This window comes from Muscardinus avellanarius (genome assembly GCF_963383645.1).
Source record: "Muscardinus avellanarius genome assembly, chromosome: 3".
NCBI lineage: Eukaryota > Metazoa > Chordata > Mammalia > Rodentia > Gliridae > Muscardinus > Muscardinus avellanarius.
The window spans coordinates 148,506,579-148,521,970 of NC_137788.1; positions in this window are offsets into that span (position 1 = coordinate 148,506,579).

A 15,392-nucleotide genomic window follows, 5' to 3' on the forward strand; every position below is an offset into this window, starting at 1 on the left:
AAGCCAGGCTGAGGCTGGCAATCCATAAGAATCAACATCCGTTACATACCTTCCCGTTTACCAGACACTTTCCCACAGGGCAGCTCACTTCACATCCGGTCCACAGCACCCAAGTATCTTGGGCAATGCGGGTGTCACTCCCCCCAGGCCCCTGGAGAGCTTACAGGACTTGACAAGGTCACACATTGAAGGTCACACAGGGAGGGCTTGCTGCCAGAGCCCTCTCTGCACTGTCTCTGCCATCACCCAGCGCCACGTAGGCAGAGAGGGCGAGTGAGTGGGGCGGATCTTTACTTTGGGGGGATCTATTTGGTCTAGAAAATGTGGGTGCAGCCTGAGGTCCATGGGCATGCTCCCTGGAGGGCTGGCAGGCTGGAAAGGCAGGCAGAGCTGGGGGTGAGATGTCTCAGATGGAGAGGTGGCTCTTCTTTAGCATGTGAGCGGCAGAAGGAGAGGTGGTATCAGAGAAGAAGTGGACCTGGAGGCCTCCCGGCCCAGGAGTGGCCCTGATCTGAGCCCTTCCCGGAGGCCAGGTGGAGGGGCAGTCCCATCCTCTAAGGACCCCTGGCTGCCCCTTCCCAGTCTCCACCTCCCGCAGTTGTCAGTGGAGACTTTTACTGTTGTTTACCCCTGGCTTTAAGTTTCTGGAGCCTCTGCACTGTCTTCTTTATCACCCAGGGTTTACCATGAGTGACACCCATCCTGTGTGTGTGTGTGTGTGTGTGTGTGTGTGTGTGTGTGTGTGGTGCTGGGGATTGAACTGAGAGATATTAGACCTCTGAGCTATACCCCAAGCCTTATTTTATTTTTTGTTTTGAAACAGGGTCTTGCTAGGTTGCCAAGACTCTTGCTACTTGGTGAGGCTGTCCTTGAACTTGCAATCCTTTTGTCTCAGCTTCCCAAGTACTAGGATTGTAGGCAAGTACCTGGTTTATTTTTATTTATTTATTTGTTTATTTATTTATTTATTTATGTATTTATTTATTTTGCGGGTCTGGGGATGGAACCCAGGGGCATTCGACCTCCAAGCTACACCCCCTGCCCTATTTTTTATTCTTTTTTTTTTTAATTTTTGGTGGTACTGGGGATGGAACCCAGGGGCCTTCTACCGCCGAGCTACACTCCCAGACCTATTTTATATTTTTTATTTGGGGCCTTCTACCGCTGAGCTACACTCCCAGACCTATTTTATATTTTTTATTTGGAAACAGTGTCTCTTAAGCCAGCAGAGGATGGGTTTAAACCTGCGCGATCCTCCTGTCTCAGCCCCCAAGCACGGGGATTACAAGCGTGCGCCACCACGCCCGGCTTATTCTTTATTTTGAAACCAGGTCTCACTGAGTTGCGGAGGGCCTCACTAAGTAGCTGAGGCCGTCTGCAAACCGCGATCCTCCTGTCTCAGCCTCCCAAATGCTGGGATGACAAGCATGCGCCACCACGCTTGGCTTCTTTGTATTTTTGTCTCACACCTTTTTTCTTCTTCTTCTCTGTTTTGTCCGGGGGGGGGCATGAACCCAGGGACATTTTACCTCCTTCCTACCTATTTTTCAGCCCTTTCCTATTTTTTATTTTAACAGGGTCTCGCTAAATTGTTGAGGCTGGCCTTGAAACTGCAATCTTTCTGTCTCAATCTCCCAAGTACTGGGATTACAGGCATGAGCTTTCACTTTTTTTTTTTTTTTTTAAAAGAAAGAAAGTTATGGTTGGGCACAATGACTCATGTCTGTAAACCCAGTCAGAAGGAGGCTGAAATAGGAGGATCGCAGGTTCGTGGGTAGCCTCAGCAACTTAGCAAGGCTCTTTGCAATTTAGCAAGACCCTATTTCAGAATAACAAAAAGGGCTGGAAGTATATAGTAGCTCAGAAGTAGACCAAAAAAAAAAAAAAAAAAAAAAAAGAAAAGAAAAGGAAAGAGAAAGTTTGGGGCAAAGTGGGTGCCTTTCAGCACAGTTTGATTTTTTTTTTTTTTTTTTTTGGTGTGGTACTGGTAAATACAGGCATTCCACCTGTATCCCCAGCCTTATTTTTTTATTCTTTATTTTGAAACAGAGTCTCATTAAGTTGTGGAGGCCTCACTAAGCAGCTGAGGATGGCCCTTAAACTCTGATCCTCCTGTCTCAGCCTCTCAAGTACTGGGATTACAAACAAGTGTATGCCACCACAGCTGGCTAGTTTTGTTTGTTTGTTTGTTTGTTTTTTTGGTTGTTTATTATGGTAAAGTTCGTATAGTGTAAAATTCACCATTTCAATCATTTTTTAAGTAGTGTTTAGTACATGCACAATTTTAAGCAACCGTGACCAGTGTATAGTCCCAGAACATCCCATTACTCCAAATGGAAGCCCTCCTACCTACTATGCAGACACTCTTCACTCTTCCTCCCCTATCCTTTGGTACTGGGGAGTATAACAGGGCCTCATGCGTGCTAAGCGCTCTGAGCTACATCCCCAGCCCTGCTGTTACAGAGTGGGAGATCTTAGAATTATTTCCTACAACCTCAGTCCTTACTTACCTGCTTGGAAGGCATTCAAACAGAAAGCACAAATGTGGAATGTAAGAGGTTTTTTTATTTTTAATATTTATTTATTTATGGTACGGGGAATTGATGTAGTCAGGGGCATTCCACCTCTGAGCTACACCCTCAGGCCTGTTTTATTTTTTATTTTAAAATAGGGCCTCACTAAGCTGCTGAAGCTGGCTTTGAACTTGTGACCCTCCAGTCTCTGTCTCCCAAGTACCAGGATGGTAAGCCTGAGCCACCACACCCAGTTCAGGAAGTTTACTTAGAGAAGTGAAGGCACTGTAAGACAGAGGCCACGAAGACAGGGAAAAGGACCACACTTCAGGGGGAAAGCAGCTGGAATGGGCCATTCCCAAGACGGAAAGGCAGTCTGCGGCAGTGGAGTTGAGGAGGTAGAAGGGAGTAGACAGAAAGGGCCGGACGGCCATGGTAGAAAAACTTCATTTCCTGAGAGGCAACAGATGCTAATGAACTTCCAAAATTCCTGAAAAGACCAGACTTCCCAGATTCCCAAATGTCAAGTGATACAGAGATCAAAAGCCTCCTGAAGCCGGGCATGGTGGCCCACACTTGTAATTCAGTACTTGGGAGGCTGAGACAGGAGGATTGCAGCAGGTTGCTGGACAGCCCTAGCTACTTAGTGAGGCCCCCTGCAACTTAGTAAGACCTTGTTTCAAAATAAAGAATAAAAAATAGGGACTTCAGGGCTGACCTTGACTCCTGCGGGCCTGCAGCTCTCTTCAGTAGATCATGTGGACTTCAGGAGAAAGCAGTTTGCAATTGTGGCGTGTGGCTTGGGCTACTCCCAAGTAGTGTCCAGAAGGCAGCTGCTGGACTCCAGGGCCACCACTGCCCGCGGGGTGATCCGCCTCGTTCCTCTTCCCTGTTCTCTTTACAATAAACTCCCTGCTCGCCTGTCTGTTGTCTGTGGGTGTTGTTCTTTGCACTCCATAGACAAGAACTCCAGTAAGGAAAAGGTCTATTTCAGGGTTAGGCTCCAGAGGTGGGGTCTGGAGCCTCCATTTCCAGGAAAGAAGAATGGTGGAGTGTCCCACTTGTTGGGTTTAATAGTCCCTCTGGACACCTTCCTTATACGTATTACATTTGGGGTGACTGGTCGTCCTTTGCATGTTGCACCTTAGTGACCCTGTGTTGTTTCTTTGCCCCGACCCATGGGGAGGGAGTTAAGGTGAGCAAGCTCTGCAGGTAAGCTTCAGGTGTGGCCCAGCTGACCCCACCTGCTCCTGTCTACCTTGTTACCTAATGCTGACAGTCTATTTTTTGTCTTTATATATGAGTCTGTCCAGTTGGTTATTTCATAAATGGAATGCTATCATGTGGCCTTTTGTGCCTCTGTCTTCTTTTGCTTAGCATGTTTCTTGGGTCCATTTTCATTGTAGTCCCTGGGCCAGCTCCCTTAATCATCTAAGCTTGAGCTCTTCATCTACAAGGACAAGTTGCGGTGAAAGTGATGTTCTACGTGTAACTTGCATATCCACGTCCTGACCCCCAGAGCCTGAGAATGTGATCTTACTTGGAAAAAAACAAAACTTTGCAGAGATTATTAAGGCCCTTGAGATGAGGTCATCTTGGATTACCCAACCGGGCTGTAAGCGCAATTGAGGTAGGGTAGATAGAAGCAACAAAAGAATTGGCAGAAAGAAACACAAAGGGGCCGGGCGCACTGGCACAGGCCTGTAATCCCAGTGCTTGGGAGGCTGACATGGGAGGAGCACAGGTTCAAGGACAGCTGTAGCAACCTAGTGAGCCCTCGGGAACTATTAGATCCTGTTTGAAAATAAAAATAAAAAGGGCTGGGGGTATAGTTCAGAGGTAGAATCCCTGGGTTCAATCCCAGTGTAAAAAAAAAAAAAAAAAGAGGCGGGGGGTTGGGGGAGAGAGTAGTCAGCAGGGCATGGTGGCGCACGCTTGTAATCCCAGTATTCGGGAGGTGGAGACAGGAGGACTGTGGTTCGCAGACAGCCTCAGTTACTTAGTGAGGCCCTTTGCAACTCAGCGAGACCCGCTTTCAAAATAAAGAATAAAAAATAGGGTTGGGGGTATAGCTTGAAGATAGAATGCCCCTGGGTTCCATCCCCAATACTGCAAAATAAATAAATAAATAAATAAATAAATAAATAGAAAATAAAGGAAGGAGAAGAAAAAATATAACTTTAATATGAAAACCTGTGCTGAAGTCCCTCAGACCTTTACTCCCAAGCCAGTTCTCTCTCCTAGGTTCCTCTCTCTCAAATTCCTGGGAAATGTGTAAATCTTAAAGTTAACCAAAAACTATAATTCCCTTGTGCACTGTTAATCAAACCCCTAATAAACAGTGTAAGCAAGGCAGATACAATATCTTGAAAACCTATAATTTAGGAAACCTTCCAGCATTATTTATTGATTAGACAATAGAGACCACAGTCAGTCTAAGAATCCAGAAAATGACCAGACCACTCTCAACTGTCTTGTGATCACCAGACTGATGTCCTCCTCACACACCTCCCCAGACCCACCCTTCCCCAGGTTTCCTTTAAAAGACAAGTGGCGAGCTGCGAGTCCCCCAAAGCCTCTCCCTCCGGAGATGGCTGCATTCTCCCTTGAATGCATATCCTTGACTTTTCTAAATAAACCTGTCTAGCCTCTGACTGGCCAGCACTGAAACTCTTTTTCATTGTGTAAGAAAAGAGCATCCCACCCCCAGCACTTCCTGGTTCTGAATTGAATTCCCATCTCTCTCACTGGGAGGGAACTCCTTGGACTCTTCTTAGAATCAAACCTTTCTCCTGTGACATAATGACAGAGAAAGGTAGATGGAGAAGAAGAGGAGGAAGAGGAAGAGGGAGAAGGAGAGGAAGCCCTAGGAAGATAAGGACAGAGCATTGGAGTTATTAGGCACCTAGAAAGATGTGAGCAGGTCAAGCCGGGTGTGGTGGTGTAGACCTGTAATCCTAGTACTTGGGAGGCTGAGACAAGTGGATTGAAGGTTTGAGGCCAGCCTCAGCAGAGCCTCTTTAGCGAGAGCCTCAGCCTTGTTTCAAAAATTAGAAAATAAAATAGGGCTGGGGGTGTAGGTAGTGAAATGGGCAACTCATTTCTGTGAACCAAGCCCCTTTAAGAAATGAGTACAAAGGCACCTGGAAATTTACTAACAAACCCACCCAGGGCAACGAACCCAACCAAGGGCAACGAGCCCTAACTGAACGTTCTAACAGGGGAGTACGGGGCCATTCTGCTCAATCAACCGCGAAGCTTGTATATGTTGTTGTCCCAGAGACGGCAGGTTAAAATTTTTTCACTGCAAGATGTCATGTAACCTTGACTTCACCTTTTCAGCTAGGCAATCGGCAAGTTACAAGTCTTTGCTACATGCTTCAGCCTCCTGCGAGGGATATAAAACTAGCTTCAGCCTTCATTCCGGGGCTCTCGTTCCTCACAGCTGTGTCTATTGAGCCGAGAGCCCGGACTCGAGTCTGTAATAAAGGTTCTTTCCCTATTGGCTACTGGTGTTTCTCTCCTGGAGGCGACCCCTAACAGTGGGAGGGGGAATGGTTCAATCTCCAGTACAAAAAAAAAAAAAAAATAGTGTTCTTAAGATTGTACTCTGTGAGGTTTAGCTATGATCTTCCCTCAGTGGCCTGAACTGCGGCCAGGGTGAGCTGGGCTGCAGCTGCTCCTGGTTTTCTGCTGGGTGAACTAGGGATGAGACCGGATTCTCTGCAGCGTTTGAAAGGATGTCTTCGCCTAGGCTGTTGCTCCCAGTGAAGTGGGCACATCTCTCTCCTCTGTTCTTGGCCAGTGGATTTCAGTGAGTGAAGTCCAAGGACTAGCCAAGGATATAGAAATAAGAAAGTCTTTTTAAAGTCAAGGAAAGAAAGAAGGCAAAATAGCCCCCTCCACAACATGGGGGTCTCTCAGAAAGAGAATAACCACCGAAGCTCTTGGGAAGTGGGCTTTCTGTTACGGTGAAATATGTTGCGGTGTGGGAATGTTATGGTTGTGGGGAAACTGTTCCCGGGGACCCCTGTTAGGGTCTGGACACAATTTCCCTCAAACCACAACAAAACCCAAAACAACCAGAAACAGAAAAACCGCGGGTTCTTGTCCTGAACTAAGAGTAAAAACACATTAGCCCGGACTCTGGCTGAAGATTTAAAGAAGTTTATTAAAAAGATAGAAAATACAGAAGACAGTTAAAGCCCCATGCCATTCAGAAACGGCACGGGGGCGGGGGTCAATTCGAGCAAATACACCAAAGGGACACACATGGGCAGGACTTTTTTTATACCCATGACCTCCATCTTGTTTATGTAATTCTGACATAGTAAACCATGTAAGGTACCTCCCCCAGCAAGGTGTCTCCTTTCAGGAAGGAAGGTCTGTTCTAGCTAGATTATTATGTAGATCTGTCTTTAGAAAGAGGAAGCCCTAGTTCCCCCTCTCCTACGACCTGCTAATGACTTTTAACTAAGTCAATCTAAGTTTCAGTAGCTGTTTGTTTCCTGACCAAAGCCAAGCCTTTCCTGTCTCCAGGTCTGCCATTTTGACACAATTATTTCTGATATATATCTATTAATAATCAGAGCTTTCTTGAATCTTCCTAAGCCTTTTCCAATACTGGTACACTTTAAAACCCTGCTGAGTCTGGGCATGGTGATGCATGCTTGTAACCTCAGCATTTGGGAGGCTGAGACAGGAGGATCGCAGTTTGAGGACAGCCTCAGCTACTTAGTGAGGCCCTTTGCAACCCCGAGTTGGAGGTAGAGTGCCCCTGGGTTTCATTCCCAGGACCGCAAACAATAAAATAAAACCCTGCTGAGGTTCCTCCTCTGCTCTTTTCCAGTAGGTCCGAACTGGGTTTGGGAGAAGCAATGTCTTTTGCAGAATTTCAATCCTTAATTTGAATTGTTATCTTGGGGGCTGGTGGGCCCTGCTCTCCGGGCCAGTCTCTCATCTCACAGAAGGCCATGCAGAGGTTTTTGTTTTGTTTTGTTTTGTTGTATCTTCGAACTATACTCCTAGTCCTATTTTTTATTCTTTTTATTTTTTGAAACTGGGTCTCACTGAGTTGCAAAGGGCCTCACTAAGTAGCTGAGGCTGTCCTAGGCAACTTATCAGATCCTCCGGCCTCCGCCTCCTGAATGCTGGGATTACAAGTGTGCGCCAACACGCCCAGCCAGAGGTCTTTTTGAATGCCTGCTGTTTCCAGGTCCTCTGCCCTGCCTCACCAGTGGCCAGTCCCTCTCCAGGGAACCGGAGGTTGACCAGATTTGCAGGCGCTCTCTGGGTCCAGTCCACGGCATCATGGAGCATTGGATGCAGGGCTTCTCTTGGGAGCTGCCCCAGCAGCGCCTGGGAATGGGACCATGGCCACCCTCCGGGGCCTTCAAGGACCAGTGGGGGCCCATCCGCAGGGCAGGGCCACGGGGCACATTCTGGCCTAGATGTGGCGTCTGGAGGCCACAGGGTTCAGGGCCTCTGCCCTCGTGGAAGGCCGGCAGCTCATCCCCTTGCCAGGCTGGGAGGCTGAGGCAGAAAATGCTGCCCCAGCTGCGATCCACTGTGTGGCAGGCGGTGACGGCTACTTGGCTTCATTTTGGGGGAATAATCAGGCGGAAATTCTAGGAATTTCCCAACAAATGAGGTTGGCTTGAGGTAAAGAGAAGTTAAAGGAATGTGAGGTTCAGGCCTGGGAGCTAGCTGGCAAGCTGGGGAAGCCTTGACTCTCCAGGGACTAGAAAGCCTCTTGGGGCTTTGGGTCCTGGGAACGAAACTCAGGGTCTCATGCATGGGAGACGAGTGCTCTATCACTGAGCTGCGCTGCAGCCCCAGAGACTTGACTTGACTTTTCTTTTTACTAGGGAATAATAAAATATTCTTTTTATTTTCTTTTCTTCTTATTATTATCGAATCCAGGGGCATTCTACCTCTGAGCTACACCCCTAACCCTTTTTATTGTTTTATCTTGAAACAGGGTCTTGCTAAATTGCTGAGGTTGTCCTCAAAGCTTCAATGATCCTACTGTCTCAGCCTCTCAAGGACTGAGATTATAGCACTATACTCGGCTAGTCTCCTCACTCCTCCTACCGTACTGAGGATTGAATCCAGGGGTACTTTACTACTGAGCTACCGCCCCAGATCTTTTATTTTATTTTGAGGTTGGGTCCAAAGAAAGCTACTATAGGCCAGGTGTGGTGGTACATGCTTGTAATCTCCGTGCTTGGGAGATGGAGACAGGAATGTAGGTTTGAGGCCAGTGAGACCCTGTTTCAAAATAAAGAATAAAATATAGGGCTGGGCGTATAGCTCAGAGGTAGAATGCCCAGGGCTCATCTCCAGTTTTACAAATAAATAAATAAATAAATAAATAAATAAATAAAGCTGTGGGTGTAGTGATGCACACTTATAATCCCTGTACTTGGGAGGCTGAGACAGGAGGATTTCGGGTTAGAAATCAGCCTTTGCAACCTAGGGAGGCTCTTAGCAAATTAGCGAGACCCTGTTCTGAAGTGAAACATAAAATAGGGCTGGTGTTATAGATCACAGGTAGAAAGCTCCTGGGTTCTACCCCCATATAAATAAATAAATAAATAAATAAATAAATAAATAAATAAAATGGAGCTGGGGGTATATCTCAGAGGCAGAATGCCTGTGGGTTTTTAAATCATCAGTACCACCACAACAGAAAAGAACCCAGGAGGCCCATGGGCTCGCAGATGGGAGCAGGGTGGTGAATGCTGCCTCTCTGTATGCAGAGCCCGTGCCCCACTCTCCTGCGGGGGGCCTGGCTAGGCTCCTGGATGCGCCCATTCAGGCCCTTCCTCAATGAGCTCCAGGCAGCTCTCACTGCCCACCGCCCGGTGCCAAGGTTGCTGGGAAGAACCAACCCAGGGCCCAGCCTGGCAGAGGGTTCAAGGACCTGCAGAGAAAAGGGTTTTGTTCTCCGCCCCCTGAAGACTGGCAGGAGCTGGCCTGCAGGGCCAGGCTGCCTTTCTCTCCACCCTCTCTAAGAGCCAAAAGTTTCCTCTTCCTGCCAAGGCCCGATGGCAGCCTGGTGGGTCCCGTGGTGGCCCCCCGAGGGCCCTGCTCCCACGCCTCGCCGCTTTTGACGGCCCCGCTGGGGATGGGCAGCTGCTGTGGCCCCTGCCAAGGCCTTGGGACCTGGCCTCCCTGGGAATGTGCATCTGCTCCCGTGTCTGGATGGACGTCTCTGCTGCTGGGGGAGGAAGGCCAGGGGCAGGGAGAGCTGGCCGGCCAGGGCTAAGGCATTAAATGTGTTGGAAGTTAAATGTGTACTTATGCTTTCCCCTACAAAGAGCCCCATTTGTGGCCTCGTCACCCGCTCTTCCCCAGCCCTCCTCTCAAACGCGGCTTCAACCAAAGGGAGGCTGTGCCTGAGCAAGGGCTCCTGCCGTACGCTTGCTGGCTGAGGGAGGGCGTTCAGGAGCTGCCCACTGCTCACAGCCCGGAGGGCTTCTCCACTGGAAAGCCTGGGCCGCAAGCCAGGCTCTGCTGTTAGCCCCCAGAGCCTGGGCTTCCAGGCAACATACACTCAGCTCCATCCCTAAGCTCACGGCCTGTGGGGAGGTCTCTGTGCTTCCCTCTTCTACGGTGAGATGGGTACAATACGGAGATTATTGTTATTGTTATTATTATTATTATTATTAATTTTGTGTGTTTGGTACTGGAGATTGAATCCATGGGCATTTTATCTCTGAGTTATACTCCTGGCCCCATTTTATTTTTTAAATTTGAAACAGGGTCTTGCTAGGTTGATGAAAGTCTCATTACTTGCTGAGGCTGTCCTCGAACCTGCGATCTTCCTGTCTCAGCCTCCCAAGTACTGGGATCACAGGTGTGTGCCACCCCACTTGGCTTGATAGAGAGATCTGATGAAGGTGAGGACACCCAGCTGGAGCAGGAGCAAGGGCAGGCTGCAGCCAAATCTGTGTGAGGAGTTTTGCCCGGAGAGCAGAAACAGAAGGGCCCAGAGCCCCTGCATGTGTGCCACCGCAGGCCCGTAAGCTCAGCGCTTGGGAGGCTGGGACAGGAGGGTCGCAGGTCCAAGGCCAGCCGTAGCAATTTAGCAAGATCTCGGGACAACTTAGTGAGATGCTGTTTCAGAATAAAAAATTTGATAAAAGGGCTAGGGGTATAACTCTAAGGTTAAATGCCCCTGGGTTCAAACCTCAGTACCGGAAATGAAAGAAAGAAAGAAAGAAAGAAAGAAAGAAAGAAAGAAAGAAAGAAAGAAAGAAAGAAAGAAAAGAGAGACTGGTTGAGGGCTAGGGGGGAGGGTTGACTTAAGTCCACTCAGCCTTTGGGAAATGAGTCCCCAAACCTGGTACTGGGGAGCTATGACCCAGGGCACCCTCGCCAATGAACCTGCCTTTGGGAGACGGTGAGGAGGGCCCCCAGTATGTGACATGTATAGCGTGGCACCACTCAAAGTTGCTGCTAGTGAAACGATGGTTCCCTTATGTGAAGAATGACACCCGCAAACTACAGACAGGCAAGCAGGGAGTTTATCATAAAGAGAATGGGGAAGGGGAACGAGGCGGATCACCCCGCGGGCAGTGGCGGCCCTGGAGTCCAGCAGCTGCCTTCTGGACACTACTTGGGAGTAGCCCAAGCCATGCGCCATCAATTGCAAACTGCTTTCTCTTGAAGTCCACATGATCTACCGAAGAGAGCTGCAGGCCCCCCAGGAGCCAGGGTCAGCCCTGACGTCCAGCAGGTGTCTTCTGGTCACCACCCTGCGTTGCCTGGCTCCAGTGCCATCAGTTACACTCCGCTTTCTCTCAAAGCCAAGGCGACCTGTGAGAGACAAGAAAGCTCCCAAGAGAGAGGGGTCCCCAGGACGGGAGAACTGTAGAGTGGCCAGCCTTGGGGCTTATATACTTCTTTGAATCTCCTTTACCAGTTGGGGTCTCAGAGGCAGTTTCCTGGGCGCAGTGTTCTTCGTGTAAGATAAAGTGCAGGTTCTCCGGGGCGCACAAACACACGGGGCGGTCCAGTATGAATGCCATTAGCCTTTATTAGTCCAGGGAGCCCGCACACATTCCCCGAGCGGTTCCTCCCGCCCCCGTGGGAGCGGGAGTGGGAGAGAGAGCCCCTGAGAGAGATGGGAATCCTCCTTTTAAGGAGGGGAGTGGTCTCCCCCGTGGGAACACAGAACTCTGGAGGGATACTCCTAGGGAGGCAGGGCTTCTGGCCCCTCCCCCTGCACTCATATGGGACCCAGACTTATCACTCTGAATCTCCTTCCCTTGGTTGCGGTCCCAGATGCTGTTTCCTGGAAATCTTCTGGGATTGCTTATCAGCAGGAACAACTGGAGCTTTCTTTCTTTCTTTCTTTCTTTCTTTCTTTCTTTCTTTCTTTCTTTCTTTCTTTCTTTCTTTCTTTCTTCAGGTCTGGGGATGGAATCCAGGAACATTTGACCTCCGAGCTACACCCCCTGCCCTATTTTTTATTCTTTAATTTGAAACGGGGTCTCATAAGTAGCTGAGGCTGTCCGCGAACCGTGGTCCTCCCGTCTCAGCCTCCTGAATGCCGTGATTACAAGGGTGCGCCACCACACCCGGCTGGAGTTTTCTGAAGCTGTGGTCACTTTCTCGGGAGGCTTTTGATCTCAGTATCACATTTGGGAGGTCTGGTCTTTTCAGAAGTTTTGGAAGTAAGTTAGCATCTGTTGCCCATCAGGAAATAAAGTTTTTCCGCCGTGGCCCTCTGGCCCTACCTGCCTACTCCTGTCTACCTCCTCTCTAGTGGCAGCCTTGGGCAGAGGATGCAGGCTGGGGATTGTGAGGGCAGCAGGTGCAGGCGGGGCAGTTCAGCACAGTCCAGGGCAGTTCGTGCACATGCTCTGGAGGTGTTAGACAGCCAGCGGGGCTCTGCCCCCCCAGGCATTCAGGAGCCTAGCCGGCTGCTAAAGCTGAAGGCACAGGATGTTGGGAGACTCTCTGGCTTCTTCAACCTCCACACACATATTCTTCTCTGGCTTTGAGTTTTCAGAGTTCTGCAGAGATCCCTGCAGTAGAAAGGCCTTAGGTCAGCAATCAGGAGGCCTCCTGGGGGAGGCTCCAAGTGTGTTGGGTGCAGCTAGAGCTATCTGTCACATTTCTGAGAACCTCTGTGGTTTTGTCTGGACCCTTAGGATTTATTAAACCTGATGAGCTTGCTTCCCCAAGGAGCTGTGAGCTCCTCCAGGTCACCATCCTGTCCCTTTGTCATTCAATGTCAGGCAGGCAGATACTACATACTCAGAACAAGGAGGGAGAATTTAATGGACCATCTGTACTTTTCCAGGGCCACTTTGCAGGTCTGAATAACCAATCTGTGTCAACTGTGGCTTGTAATTCCAGAGGTCCAAGGGCTTTTTGGATCTTCCTTACCTTTGTTTTCTCCCTTCCTACTTAGGTAGAAAAGAGGTTTCTTAGCCTAAGAACGCAGCGTAGTCCAGGGAACAGAGGATGGGAAAGGTCTTACCTGGATGCATCCGAAAGGCCTGAGGCCACAGCTGTGACCCATCCCTGCCACCTCGTAGGAAGGGCTCAGAAACACAATCCCAGGTTTCCAGACCACACAGCTAGCAGGAAGGGGACAGAAGACAAATAAAAATTTTATTTATTTTTTATTTTTTGGTGGTACTGGGGGTGGAACCCAGAGGCTTTCTACCTCTGGGCTATACTCCCAGACCTTTTTTATATTTTATTTGGAAACAGGGTCTCATTAAGTTGCTGGAAGCCTTACTGAGTAGCTGAGGCTGGCTTTGAACCTGTGTGATCCTCCTGTTTCAGTCTCCCAAGCGCGGGGATTACAAGTGTGCGCCACCATGCCCGGCCCAAATAAAAATTTTAAAAGTGGGGGGAGTGATACTAAAGAAAAAAAGGATGCCCTGGCCTCTATCTGGGTCTGCCTTTGTGGAAAAAGTAAGATAACCCTCAACCCTTTTATTTATTTATTTTTTTGAGACAAGTTCTCACTAAATTCCAGAGGCTCTTACTAAGTTGCTGAGGCTGTCCTTGAACCTATGATCCTCCTGACTCAGCCTCCCAAGTACTGGGATTAGAGATATGAGCTATTGCACCCAGCTTGCTCCTCCTCCTCCTCTTCTTCTATTATTCCTCCTCCTCCTCCTCCTCCTCCTCCTCCTCCTCCTCCTCCTCCTCCTCCTCCTCCTCCTCCTCTCTTCTTCTTCTTCTTCTTCTTCTTCTTCTTCTTCTTCTTCTTCTTCTTCTTCTTCACGGGTCTGGGGATGGAACCCATGGGCATTCAACCTCCAACCTACACTCCCCGCCCTATTTTTTATTCTTCTTTATTTTGAAACAGGGTCTCACTGAGTTGCAGAAGGCCTCACTAAGTAGCGGAGGCTGTCCTCAAACCTCGATCTTCCTGTCTCAGCCTCCCAAATGCTGGGATTACAAACATGTGCCACCACGCCTGGCTTTGCACCCAGCCCTTCTCGCCTCCTTTTATTGTTGAAATATTTGGGGAGAGCATTTTTGCACAGCCAGGCAGTGGAAATGAAGTAGGAACATGGCCTTGTCCCAGTAAACAACTTTTGACAAAAGAACAATGAAATCAGGGAACAAAGCTTCCCCCTTAAGTCCCCTCCCAAGACAAACATAGTTGAGACTTTCCGGGCAGTTACAAGGTAAGGCCCTTGACTGCCAGAGCAGAGAGTGACATATAGGCCGGCCTGCTTCTGCTTCTGTAAGTTGCTTATGCTAGGTAAAAGATTTCCATTCACTCCCCCTACCCCAAAATTAAGTTGGCTCTTGTATAAAAAGATTGTTATTTCTGGGCTGGGGGCTCAGACCTGGAGCTTTGGCACTCGTACCAGGTGAATAAAACGAATCCTAATCCAGCCTCCAGGTCTTGTGCAACTGGGTACCGGACTCTCCTGCAACAGAAACTCATGGGTTCTCCCTGGTTTGTCCCCAAAGAGTGCCCCCACTTCGGGTCTAGGCTGCCCCCTTAGCACCATGACTTCGTATCCCTCCCGATGAACCCATTCACTCACGGGCAGCTTTATGCCAGCCACCCGGATGCCTCTCTGCTACTGAACTTGACTTGCCCGAATACTAGATCTCCGGAAAAGGGAGCCCCTCCACTCCACCCCAGACAGTGGCAGAGGAGGGCCACCCTGGCTAAGAATGCAATTTGCACCTTTCCAAGTGGTAATTTCAAAGCTGCAGCTGTCTTTGCCACTCAGAGCAGCTTTTTAGGAGCTCGGGCTCAGCTTGGGACCCTTTCTTATTCCTAGCAGCCCCAAGGGTGGAGAATGATGTAAAGAACTAGTCCCTTATCAGAGAGGCAGCCGGACAAGTTAAAGCCCCCCTAGGAGCAGTTTCCTTTCCTCCCAAGGGTCAAGCAGCCCGACTGATCGACTGATCGCTGAGGACAACCTTTGCCCTCTGTAAACACGGGGGTATCTGATTCAGTCAGTCTCAGGTGGAGTTTTTGGAAAATGAAGAGGCTTTCATACAACTTGCTTTGCTAGTGGGACTTTGAAGGGGTCTGGACTTGGTGTACCCAAGTTCCCCTGGCTAAAGGCCAAGCACTCTCTGGTAAAGAACCCCCCCAAGCATTAGTCTAGATTCTAGATTTCAGAAAGACAAATATAATGAAGATCTGATCGCATGCAGAGGGAGAGGTGGGTTCTGGTTCAAGGCCAAGACCCACACAGCCCCTTTTCCAAGGTTGGGAGATACCTGGGGAGTGGAGACAGGAGGGGAGAAAGGCTAGGAGCTGGACCAGACTCCAAGGGTTCCTGAGAGGTTTAACATCTTAGAATCAAGAGGCACAAGTGCTGGGTGAGGCCTGAGAGCCCTGTTGAGAACTGGAGAGTGATTGAGTTAGCCGTGCGT